The sequence below is a fragment of the Elephantulus edwardii genome, unplaced genomic scaffold, assembly GCF_000299155.1.
Source record: "Elephantulus edwardii isolate Elephantulus edwardi_28Jun2011 unplaced genomic scaffold, EleEdw1.0 scaffold00090, whole genome shotgun sequence".
In the NCBI taxonomy this organism is placed as follows: Eukaryota; Metazoa; Chordata; class Mammalia; order Macroscelidea; family Macroscelididae; genus Elephantulus; species Elephantulus edwardii.
The window spans coordinates 5779366-5790656 of NW_006399840.1; the positions used below are offsets into that span (position 1 = coordinate 5779366).

Below are 11291 nucleotides of genomic sequence, written 5' to 3' on the forward strand. Positions count from 1 at the left end.
AAAGACCATGGCCTGTATCAGGCGCACCTTAGTCTCCAGAGAGACACCATTGCTCCTGAGTACTTTAGAGAGGTCCCTAACAGCAGACTTTCCCATTTTCAGGATATTTTACTTTATCAGAATATATTTTCAGAATATACAGATGCATTTTTTTCAGAATATATATTCAGAAATAGTACCATTATGTATTTGTGCTTAAACTGGAGGAAAAATCAGTAAAGAACAAGTATTCTCATTGCTTTAATATTTTGAGACTTTTCCAATTTAAAATAATTTGCAGTTTTAAAAACACTTACTAGAATCTATCAAATATGCAAGCAATATTGTGGATTACAAAACTGATCAATTTACTAACACTGGTTCTTTTGGGACTTACATATAAAATATTTTTAGTTGTTTGGAGTATGTAATAGATTGAAAAGTCAAGTTAATTTTGTGAAAAAAGTTTCAGAATTAGTTTTTCCTCTAATAGAATGTGTCCTTTTTTTAATTAGTTTTGCTACTACTGTAGTTGAGCCTGAGATACTATGGCTATGCTGCTTCTCAGAAGGCAGCTTATTTAGAAAAATAAAGATGGTATTTTTAGGGACTTTATTTAGTTTATCTATTAAAACACTCTTCACATTACAAAAGCTTTAAATGAAAATGGACTTTAAATTCTAAAATTGTTAATAAATATTGGCCATTTATTTTAAAGCACAATAATGAATGTTTAGAATTTAAAGCACAATATTAAGATTAAAATGGTAGTATACTCCTTTTCTGTTCTAGTCAATACATGGCTTCCATTAAATACTAAACTGGCTTCTGACAGAGTTAATTATCTATGCCTGTTCCAAAAACTAGAAAATATTCTTTTCCCCCATTCCTTTTAAAAAATTGTGATTTTAAGAAAAGTTTATGGGAAAGTTGCTGTTTCATTCATTCATTGTTGCACATTTTCTTCCCTATCCCTACCCAGTTCACTTAAAAAAATTGATTAATTGTTGCATAATTTCCTCCTTTCCCTCAACCTCTCCCCCTATGCAGTCCACTTTGCAATAGACATCTTATTCTGGACTGTTGTCATACAAATAATGTCTAATCACGTATTTCTTTTAAGCAATTCTTTCCTTCATTTGTGTCAATGCAGTCTTTATTATATATACTCTTGAGAATAAAATGTTATGCTAAAGACACAAGTAAGAATATGATCATTAATTTAAAAATAAGAGATGAGATAAAAGTAGTGAGAACAAAAGGTTTAAGAATTATGTAGGACACTATCAAGAGGGAAAAATATTACATGTGATTGGAATTTTAGAACAGAAGGAGAACAAAGAATTAAAACACAGAACTGTCAAGGATTTGCTGGCAGAAAAATTACCTTATATCATAAAAGATAAGAAGATACCCATCCAAAAATTTAAAGGAAACCCAGACCGGATTTTATAAAAACAAAGTCACTTGAAAAACAAGGAACTCATGAAATATTATACAAAATAGGTCACCCTTGGAGGACATTATGCTGAGTGAAATATCTCAGTCACAAAAGAACAAATACTGCATAGTGCCACTGTACTAAAATGGGACTGACATTGGCTGTCGGGGAACCTAAAAAAAGACGGGATAAATAATTATACAGCATTGAAACAGATGAGGGAGAGAACTGTTTAAAAGGGATATATGATTAGATATTATTTTAATGACAAGATTCCAGAAAAAGAAATGCACAGCAAAGTGGACTGTGGACTTGGGGGGACAGGAGATTGTATAACAATGAAAGAATTTTTGCATTTTCAAAGAAAAAAACGAACTGATTCTTTGCTAATACTGTCATCTTCAATAACAAACACTTTTGTTTTTCTCCTTTGTTCTGATTACCGACTACAATTTTATTTTGTTTTGAACACCCAAGCTCAACAATGTGCCAGTTGTTTGTCCTGTTCTCCATTCTGTCCTAACCTTAGATTGATCCCTTACTGTTAACACAGAGTTGGTTCCAAGTCATGGTGACTCTGTGCAAAAGAGAACAAAATGCTGCCTGGGACAATGACATTCTCACAAGGACTTATATACTTCAATTCCCCTGTGTCTGCTGAGTGGTCATCCATCCTCCAGCACTCTTTCAATGCTGTGTTGCAAAGTCATTGTATGGTTTCATAGCAATTACGAAGTATTTCCTCCTACTTTATTTTAGTCTGAAAACTCAGGTAGAACTTGTCCATTATGGATGACTCTACTACTGGCATTTGAAGTACTGGTGGTGGCATCACAACTAACCACTTGGATATGATCAGCTGACCAACAAGTGATGGAATTAACCCTTCAACTAGGTTTATCTTTTTTCTCCCTCTGCTTCCAATCTAAATGCCAGCCTGGAGAAGAGTGACTTTCAAGACAATTTAGAAGTTAGGATTTTTGGAATTTGTTAATCAAATGAATGCATCAGATTAGGGAAAGAACAGGTACAAGGATTGATTTTTTTAAATATTTCTCTCTTGAGCAACTCATCAGATGCTGACACCATTAGCTTAGACAGAAAATTAGGAACACACAATGCATATCTGCAAAGGGGGAAAGGGATTTTAGGATTTGTGAGTTGCATATTTTATCTTTAAGAAAGTGACCAAATTTTTGAATGGGTACATATAAATGGAGACACAAATGTGAAATACACTTATATAATAATACAGACCAATAATATGGACTTAAAGTATATTTAGGCATAGTTTGTAAACACTTTGGTTAGTTTTAATTGTTTGATAATATTTGAAGACAATGCATGTATTCTTTTTTATTTAATTTTTATTCTGGTCAAAATAATAAAAACAAATGACTAATAAGTCACATAATTCTAAGTAGTAGTAGTTGTTATTGTTGTTGTTGTTATGTACCGTCAAGTCACCTGCAACCCAGAGGGACCTATATACAGCAGCTCTGAAACCTGCCCTGCCCTGAGCTAGTGTCACTAATTCTGGCACACCTATCCCCATTGCTCCAGTTACTGTATCAATCCATCTCATCCGGGCCTTCCTCTTCTGGGCTGTCTCTCCACCCTTCCAAGCATGATGTCCTTCTGCAAGGACCAGTCTCTCCTTGCCACGTGCCCAAAGTATATGAGACTACAAAGGTATGTGTGCTTCAAAATCCTAGCCTCCAAGGAGAAACTTGATTATCTCCACTCCAAGACAGACCTATTTGTTTTCTTTGTCATCCTTGGTATGTTCACAACTGTTCTCCAGCAACACAACTCAAAAGCATGAATACTTCTTCTATCATCCTTAGTCATTGTCCAGCTCTCACATGCATAACAATTAATTGTGAAGACCATAACCTACATCAGATGCATCTTGGTCTGTAGACTGACATTGTTGCTTTTTAGCACTCTGAAGAAGTCCCTGACAGAAGATTTTTCCCAGTGCAATTTGTCTTTTGAATTCCTGCCTGCTGAGTGTTGATTGTGGATCCAAACAAGCTGTAATTGTTAACAGCTTCAACCTCTTCTCCATCTATCACAGTGCTGCCAATTGGCCTAGTGGTGAAGGAGTTGTTGAAGAAGTTTAATATCAGCAGTGAAAACTAGGCCAGATACTGATTGTGGAACAGACCGTCAACTACTCATATGCAAGATCAAAATAAGCTAAAGAAAGTCAAATCATATTAACAGAAATAAAAATTTGATCTTCAGTCTATCCACCCTGAATTTAAAACCCAACTCAGAAACAGGTTTAAGGCCTTGAACTAAGACCAGGTGAGCTGTGTGAAGATATCAAGAATGTCATTCATGAAGAATACAAAAGTTCATTCCAAAGAGGGAAAAAGACGAAAATGGATGTCAGAAGAGACTCTAAATATAATTCTAAGGTTTTATAATAAAACTCTGACTCGCCCAAGATTAGAGCTATTCATCAGAAACAGATCTATGACATCGCTGACTAACTTCTAAAAAATATCTTCACAGAGCTATCTTAAATTTTATATTTCGGATATCTTATGTATGTTAGATATTGACTTCCTACTACAGAAGATAAAATATTTTATAGTCCTCTCTTTCCACTACTTTCATTTTTCATGCAAAAAAAATGTAACTATATCACATCCATTACTTAAGTCAACAGGTAGTATTCGTATTACTGTGATTAAAAATATTATTCACTGTTGACTCAATATGATCCAATATTTCCTTTCTATTCTGGCTCGATGATAAGGAGTTACACTGCTAACCCAAAGGCAGGTGGTTCAAATCCACCAGCTGCTCTGAGAGAGAAAGATGGGCAGTCTCCTTCATGAAATTAATTTCCTCTGAAAACCTGTTAGAGGGTCAGCTGTGAATAGGTTCCAACTTGGTAGCACAAATCAACAACAAAACCAGTACTGTGTTACCTTTCTTCCTAGAATTAATAATTGCCTTATGTTTTTTTCTTGCTAAATTTTCTATGTATCCATCATGAAATTATAATTTAATTCTTTAGCAGAAAGATAAATTTTCTCCCAGATTCCTACTCATGAGGTTCATCTGACAAAATGATTTTTTGTGAGTGGACATCTCTCCAGTTCTCCTTACAGTGGCTCTGAATCATATAATTTACTTTCTAAATCAGTCAGACATATAAAGGACCCTTACCTTGTTCTTGTGACTTGTTTTTGGTTTGTTGTTTTGTTTTTATTTTTTTCACTTGTCTTCCATGCCTTCCAATTTGTTTCACTCCTTAGCTTTGCCAGAGCACATCCTCCAGAAAAATGCATTAAAGAAAATTCATTAAAATTGGTCATAATCCAAACTAAATGAACTCTGTATGTGTTCAGGTGTTCGGTTGTCCATCTTGATTCAAAATGTTGTGTTCAGTTATTCTGGCCAAAAGTAGATGCCATATCACGATGGTTATTGATTGCTCTCAGGTAATTCATGTCTGAAAAAATCTAAATATATGGATCTTAACAAGTTGTGGCTGACATTGAGAAGAATGGGAATCTTAGAGCTCCTAATTGTGCTCACGCAAAGCCTGTACCTGATAAGACCATTATTGTAGAATGAATATGAGAATCCAAGGGTGGAAGCAGAGGGGTGAGGATGTGTGGAGTAGGGGAAGATTAGTCATGGGGTCACACAATTTGATGGGTGGGGCAATGAGGGAAATGGGAAGGATCTGGTGTGAAAAACGAAGTATTCAAATTTTGTAAACAAACTCGTATAAAACATGTAAAATAGAAAGTATATGAATGATTGCATGAAACACAATGTAAATGTAAAAGTGTATAAAGCATAATGTATATTAAATGAAACACACTATAAAGGTATTATATATTTAAATCAGTTAAAAAAGCCCAAACAAAAAACCAACTCCAAACCTGGACCTGGACTGGGAGGCTGTTGTGTAAACTGATCAGGGGAACACTGTATGAATTAAAATTAAAAGGGAGTTTGTCAGGGTTGTAGTCTCTCTCCATATCTATTCAATCTGTATGCTGAGAAAGTCAAGAAGCTGGACTCTATGAAGAGGAATGTGGCATCAGGATTGCAGGGAGACTCATCAATAACCTGCGTTATGCAGATAACTCAACCTTGTTTGCTGAAAGTGAAGAAGACTTGAAGCACTTGTTGCAGAAGATCAAAGAATGCAGCCTTTGGTGTAAATTGCAACCCAATATCAAGAAAGAGTTTTTCCCACTGGACCAATAGGCAACATTATGATGGATGGAGAAGAGATTGATATTGTCAACAACTTCATCTCACCTGGAACAACAATTACACCATTGGTACCAACCAGTCAGGAAATAAGGAGACACATTGCACTGGGAAAATCTACAGTTAAGGACCTCTCCAAATTAGTGAGGAATAATGATATCAGTCTGAGGAGTAAGGTCTGTCTGGTTCAGGCTATGGTATTTCTGATCATTTATTATGCATCTAAGAACTGGACAATGGACAAAGATGACAGAAGAAGAATTGATGCCTCTGAGCTGTGGTATTGGAGAAGAGCACTGAACATCCCATGGACGGCCAAGAGAACAAACCAAATATATCTTGGAGAGGGTGAAGCCGGCATGCTCTTTGGAGGCAAGAATGATGAGGCTTCACCTTATATATTTTAGACATGTTTCTAGAAGGGGTTATTCCTTGGAGAGGGACAGGATACTTGCTTGGAAGAATGGAGTATCAACGAAGGAGAGGGAGACCCTTGACCAGGTAAACTGACACAGTGACTACCACAACGAGCTTTAGTGTGTTAAGAAGTGTGGAGACGGCAGAATAAGACAGATTACAGCACCTAACAACAACAATGATGAGGATGACACAGGACCAGATGTTTTTTGCTCTTTTATATTTAAGGCCACTAGAAGTTGAAGAGACCTCAAAGTTACTAACACCACCACCAAAAATAAGTAATCTACATTTATATTTGGTTAATAGTTTGATGAGATCTGGAATTCTAAATTTGGACATATTTTTTTTTCTCCAGTATTTTGACATAATTTCTGGTAATGACACTTGTTTTTGTTGTCTATAGCTTCAGTTTGCCTGGTTCCACAATCAATACTCTCGGTATCCAGCACCTAGGAAATCAAAAGATGAATTGCACTGGGAAAATCAGCTGTCAGAGACCTCTCCAAAGTACTGAAGAGCAATGATGTGAGTCTGGAGATTAAGGTGCACCTAATCTAGGTCTTGCTCTTCCCAATTACTTGCTGTGTGTCAGAAAGCTGGAAAACGACTAGAGATGACAGAAGAATAGATGCTTTTGAACTGTGATGCTGGAGAAGAGTATTGAATATACCATGGACTGCTGGGAGAAAAAACAGGTTCAACCTAGAGAGGATGTAACTAGGCTGCTCCTTGGAGGCAAGGATTCTGAAGCTTCGTCTGACGTACTTTGGACATGTTGCAAGGAGGGACCAGTCCTCGGAGAAGGACATCATGCTTTGGAGAGTGGAGGGACAATACAAAAGAGGAAGAACCTTGATGAGATAGATTGACTCAGTGACTAGGGTTATGGGGGTAGATGTGTCAGAAACAATAAAGTTGGCACAAGATAGAGCAGGGTTCAGAGCTGTTGTACATGAGGTCACTATGAGTTGTAAGCAATTAGATGGCACATAACAAGGATACTTATTTTAACAAAGAAATTTCCAAATTAATCCTTTATTTTGTGGGTTTGTTTTTGTTTTGTTGGGGTTATTTTTTTTTGTCTGTAGTTACACTTTCTGAGTTATAACCTCAAGCTTGTCTGCTTAAACGGCTTTCTATTGTTTAAGTCTACTACTCAAATTATCATTTTCAAGAGTTTCTTTTTTGTTTTCTCAGTTTTTCTTCTGTATAACCTCACTTTTGTCTATGTAATAACTTCTCTTATCTCTGAGAAAAACAGCTAACTGTTTATTATGGTTTCTTTTAAGTTGTGTTTTGTTCCCCAGTTATGGTTTCTTTTAAGTTGTGTTTTGTTCCCCAGATTTTCTCTGTTTGTCTGAGAGGGTTTTTTCCCTACTGTTTTGATCTTTCTTGGACTAAAGAGTACCTCTTTTGATGAATGATCCCTGGAGCTTCTTTCATATTTGCCAACACTAAATAGCAGTGTGGTGGAGGTCTTGTGAAATGGTGGGTTTCTGAGGGATATCTTTCCTGCAGGAGATCAGGAAGGCAGGAAGCTGCAAACCTTTTCTCTGTGTCTCTCATCTTCTGCACTGAGGTTATTACTATGAAGCTAGCTTAGACCTGGATTCAAGCATTGTGGAAGCTAACAAAAGAAAATCACCATTTCTTGAAACTGTCTTAAAAGTAGATTTTAGATTCTAATTTAATTTGTATTTCCTTTCCATTGTTAACATAAGTGACATTTTTCTTTGTGAACAATTACTAATAATTTTAATCAGCCCTATACATTCTATGGTTGCAAACTCTGAAGGTGTAGGATTCTATAATCCATCCTTGCAAGTGAATATATTACATGCATTTGCCACAATAACTGAACTATGACTATGAACTTTTAACCAAGACTCAGTGAAGGAAGCGTCTCTTAAGAACACCTCTGTTACTTTAAAGAACAGAAAATTGCAAAAATGAATGAATGGAAATCCAAAGTCTCTGTAAACTTTCACTAAAATAAATTTAAAATAAAAACCCACCAGTTAATATACAAGATAAGTTAATCATCTCTCATCTTTTGAAAAATCTATTTTGTATGAGAAGAGCAGGTCACTGTTGATTAGAGGAAGAATAGAAGAATTATATAATGAATGACAATTGCGTTTATAATATAGCACATTATATATTTCATTCCCTTAGAGGAGGTGCCATAGCTGGGCTCCCTAGATGCATTGTCAACTTGAATGACAGGATGCTTGGTGTAAAAGGAGAAAAAACCCAGAAAGAAATAGTTACTAGAAAAATAATCCCTTAAAACTGAGGAATTTTTAAAAAGCAAAAAGTAATAATATCAAATTAGATTTACAAAGGTTGGGACTGAAGAGTGAATAAAATGGCAAGAGGCCTGTCCAGTGTTTGGCAAGGATTGATGGGTGAATTTGCACAAGCTTTTGTTGATTAGTCTGTAGGAAGTTGTGCTAGTAACCCCCAGTGGTGCCTCTCTGGTGGTTTGAATCCACAATCTGATCTATAGAGAAAAGATGGGCAATCTCCTATTGTGTGATTTACAGCATTCTGAAACCTCTCTGGAGGGTCACCTATGAGTCAATTCTAATGTAATGGCCACAAGTTTTTTTAAATTTGAGACCTCTCAAGTGTCAAAAGTAGCATGATAGAGAGTGATAAGACTAAGGGGGGAATCTTTATTGTCTACTTATGAAGTTATTGGAGTACTTGTGGTTATCTAAATAAATTATGTAGATTCATGCATGCTCATGCCAAGAAAATAGGAGAAATGAGATTCTGTGTGAATAATTAAAGCCAAAATACTACTTTTTTTCCTTTTTAAAGATACAGTGGGTTGGAGGAACTAAAATAATCTCAATGTGGATGGATTACAAAAGGCAGAAAACCTGGAGCTGTTTACTTTTTTCCTCTGCAGTTCTACTCTGATGGTTAAAAAATGAAAAACATTTATCATATTTTAGACTTGGGGATATGAAAGGGAAGGTTCTTGAGCATTTTTTAAAAATTAATTTATTTGCATACAAAATTTATATACGTTGTGTTTTGTTTATATACATTGTGTTTCACACATTCCTCTATTTACATTGTTTAATACTATCATCCCTGTACATTGTGTTTTATAAAACAAATCAGCATTGATCTATGCCCACCATTTCTCTGCCTTTTGAGGTACCCACTGGATCTCTCCTAATTCCTTCACTCCCTCCATTTCCTCAACAAATTCTGCACTTCATGATTTTTCAACCTTTCCCTACTCAGTCCCCCTCTTCACTTTTGGACTTGTATATACATATTACTTGTTATCCTATTTTACAATAATGTCTTAAGCAGTATTTGTCCTTATGAGACTGAGTTCCCTCAACATAATTCTATCCAGCTTCTCCCATGTTATATAGTATTTTGAAATATTTTCTTCTGAATACTACATAGTATTCAATTGTGTGAATGTGCCACAATTTCTCAGCCTATACATCTGTTGAAGGATATTTGGTCTGTTTCCATTTTTTTGTTATTGTGAATAATGCTGCTGTGAAGATTGAGGTACAAATCTCTGTTTGTGTCTCAGTTCTATTTTCCTCAGGGTATCTTCATACCAGTAGAACAGCTGGTTCATATGGAATTTCTATGTTCAGCTTTTTGAGGAATCACCAAACTGCCTTTCAGAGTGGTTGGACCATTTTACAATCCCACCAACAGTGTATAAGAGTTCCAAACTCTCCACATCCTCTGCAACATTTATAACTTGGTATTTTATTCAACTTTTTCACTTCAAAGTTTGGAGTGAGATGGTATCTCATTGTGGTTTATAAAAACTAATCACCACTGAGGAAGGAGAAAATGAGAAAGAAGGGAGCCTAGCTGAGGCTGATCATATAGCTCATAAAGAGATGGAAACTAATGTGACTGAAAGAAGCTGCAGATGACATCTCAGTCACAATCCAGGCTGAAGATGCCATTACTCTGGATTTTGATGGTGATAAACTCCTAGAAACAGGCAAAAATTTGAAAGTTACAGAATCTGAAGGAAGTAACCCAAAAGATGGGCAGGATGCCATTGCACAGAGCCCCAAGAAGGAAAACAAGGATTATGAGATGAATGCAAACTGTAAAGATGCCTAAAGGGTGAGCCTGTCGAGAAGGAAGCCAGAGCCAGAGAAAGTTCTAAGAAAGCAGAATTTGGAGATAAAGAAAAGTATACTTCAAAGAAAGGACCCTCATCTACTGGAGCCTCTGGTCAAGCAAAGAGGTCAAGCAAAGGAATCTAAAGACAGCAAGACATCATCCAAAGAGGACAGAGATAGCACAAATAGTACTAGCACAAATAGTAGCAGTGGAATCTCAACTAAAATTATCTGGGTTAGTGGACTTTCTTCTAATACCAAAGCTGCTGATTTGAAGAAGCTCTTTGGCAAATATGGGAAGGTTCTGACTGCAAAAGTAGTCCTGAGGCAAAGTGCTACTTGTCTTCAAGTACCGAGGTATCCAAGCGCATTGCACACACCTTCATCGCACTGAATTACATGGGCCAATGATTTCTGTTGAAAAAGGTAAAGGTGATCCTTCTAGAAAAGAATCAAAGAAAGAAAATGATGAAAAGAATAGTTCTAGTAGTTCTGGGGACAAAACAAATACAAATGACATAAGTAGCAAGACATAAGCCTCTGCCAAAAGGATGATAAAAGATCATCTAAAAAAATATGAAAATTAAAAAAGCAAGGATAATAAGGATATAGAAGGTAAAGATGAGAAGAATGAGAACGGATCAAGTGGCCAAAGTTCAGGATCAGTTAAAGTGAAAAAAAAAGAAGGGAAAAAATCCAGGACATATGGTCATAGTAGACCAAACTAAATGAGATCATTCTAGTTCATCAAGAAGAGAAAGACATGAGAAAATTCATGGAAGTAGCAAGGAAAAGGAGAGAGCTTGTCTAGCTAAAAAAAAAAGAGAGAGAGAGAGAGAACGGTTACAGAAAGAAAGAGATCTTACCTTTTGGAAAGATGGTGGAACAAAGATTACGAGAGCATTTAGTATGTTTTGAAAGATTATGACAAGCAATGGAACTTAGAAGAGGTAGAGCAATTGAAGAAAGCAAAGACAGTGAGAAAGCAGCATTAGAATAATTTGTGAACAAGGAGAACATGGTCCCTTACAGAGGGAAGAAAGCATCTAGAGATTGAATGGCATAAATGAGAGGCATTA

General features: G+C 36.0%; 1 protein-coding gene and 1 pseudogene across 1 annotated transcript in view; both read left to right on the plus strand.

Annotated features, from left to right (window-relative positions):
* The window catches only part of KCNK2 (potassium channel, subfamily K, member 2), a 453725-nt gene that overhangs the window by 127238 nt on the left and 315196 nt on the right, over positions 1 to 11291 (plus strand). The window lies entirely within an intron of this gene.
* On the plus strand, positions 4861 to 11262 carry LOC102865938 (annotated as a pseudogene).